This window comes from Oreochromis aureus, linkage group 7 (genome assembly GCF_013358895.1).
Source record: "Oreochromis aureus strain Israel breed Guangdong linkage group 7, ZZ_aureus, whole genome shotgun sequence".
Classification (NCBI taxonomy): Eukaryota; Metazoa; Chordata; class Actinopteri; order Cichliformes; family Cichlidae; genus Oreochromis; species Oreochromis aureus.
The window spans coordinates 9829236-9831180 of record NC_052948.1 but is presented as its reverse complement, the minus strand read 5'-3'; the positions used below and the strand labels follow the sequence as shown (position 1 = coordinate 9831180).

At 37.9% G+C, this 1945-nt stretch overlaps 1 long non-coding RNA gene across 1 annotated transcript; it reads left to right on the top strand.

Annotated features, from left to right (window-relative positions):
- Positions 1-1236: 1236 nt before the first annotated feature.
- On the top strand, positions 1237-1669 carry LOC120441324. The gene is made up of 3 exons (XR_005613987.1): positions 1237-1301; positions 1419-1522; positions 1621-1669. It is a non-coding gene; the product is annotated as an uncharacterized LOC120441324 (long non-coding RNA).
- Positions 1670-1945: the final 276 nt, after the last annotated feature.

Here is a 1945-nt window from a genome sequence, read left to right as displayed (position 1 = left end):
ATGCCCTGCATTGCAGTATAATGTTTAAATTTTTACATAAAATACAATTAAATGAATTAAATAATGATATCAGTAAAATATGACAATTTTATTTATTACAGAAAATCTAAAAATCAGTAATCTATGAATGTCAGAAAAATCAAATATAGCAGTTTAAAACAAACAGTGTAGAGCATATCCTCTCTGCAGCCAGGCTTCAAAATCCTGCCAGGCTGCCCCAGTCTCACTGTGGCTGGGAGGGAGGAGGGAGTGGACCAGAGGATTGCCCACACAACAAATAAATGTTCAACAGCTTCTTCATTGTTTCTGAGAGAACAACACAGACTAACGTTTGCTTTTTAAAAAGAAAAAAAAAGAAAAGAAAAAAAAAAAAAAAAACCTAATTACAGCAATAATGACAGTTAAGCCAGTTTATCTGTGCCTCTATTTTGAAATAATATTTACAAAAAATGTTGGCTTGATTTCAGTTTGTTATAATCTTTAAACTTTTTCAAAAGTATATGATTATATTTTGGACAAATCTTACGATGAAACATACATTTTATGAGCTTTTATCATGTTTCAGCCAGTGCATTTATCAGGGTGGGTCTGGGTTGATAAATGCACTGGCTGATAACTTCACATTTCTGGCCAGAAATGTTTCAGCAGTGTTACATATGCACTACATATGTTACACTTGCTTTTGTTACCAGCTGATACCCTACATTTGTATAGACATTGGATGGTGTGAGGCTGGGGAGTTGAGTGGAGTGGGTGGGTGGGGAGTTGAGTGGGCAGGTATGGTGGGAGGTTGTTGGGCTTCTTTCTTTTCTTTTTTTTGTTAGAGAGACACAGTCCTCCTGTGTCTTTTCTCCAAGCTTCACATGTACAATCCAACAGTGTGAAGCACATAGCAGCCAGAAACTGTAATGCCACAGATCAGAGGCTTCATCATCACCATCTTACGCCCAGTCAGATCAGAGCGTGAGACTTCACATCTAGAAGTCCTCCTTCTAGCTTGTCCCACAAGCAGTGGGTGAGATTACTCACAACAAAAAGGGTTAATGACATTATTTCCATGAAAACGTATTAATTCTTTGTAAAGTGTTTTAAATTGTGTTTTCACTTGACCTTAGGGAGTGTTATTTTGAGTGTATTTTAATATCTGTACTCAGGTGTTTCCCTCTGTGATCCATCCCCTTCAGAGCTGAGACACTCAGGACTGAACAGACTGCACAGTTTCTGTGACCCGAGCCTCAAAACATCTTCTTTGAAACCACACATGATAGAAGGGCTTTATATTTGCAGCAGCACTACTAAAGGTATTCAGTTTATTACAGGATGTGTTTGTTTCTTAGGACCAGCTCCAAGCGCACACTACCTAACATATACACCTTTTCTGTTCATTACAAACCAACTACTCTGGATCATATGGCCAGTTGGCAGGAATGTTGCTGCAGGAAAACATCCCTGGAGATCACCATCATTGCCAGACTGACTGTGCCTCCTCTGTGCAGTGTCAAGATCCTCCCTAAATGAGTGTGTAAGTTAACATTTTCATTATTTTATTCCCTTTGACAAGTATCACGGTATTTACATTTACAACTACATATGTTCCTGTTTTCTGCTCTTCTTTTAAAGTCCTCAGCTATCCTGCTTCTGTGCTGCTTGCCACACATCAAACACTGGCGGATGACAGGGAGGATCCACTCTGAAGTCACTGGACATGATGAGGGATCATATGGGACTTTATAGTTTCACAGAAACGTTGTGCTCTTTGATTACAGGTTTTAAATGGACATAATGACTGCCTCTCTCTGATCAACAGGCTAAAGTTTTGTTTTCATTGTTAGAGCTCTGTACAATGTATGCTTATTTAATATTTCATCACAGAGCAAACCTTTATTTATTTAACATATTTTTATTTTGTTTTACTGTTGAATTAACTGTAGGGGATTTTTAAGTG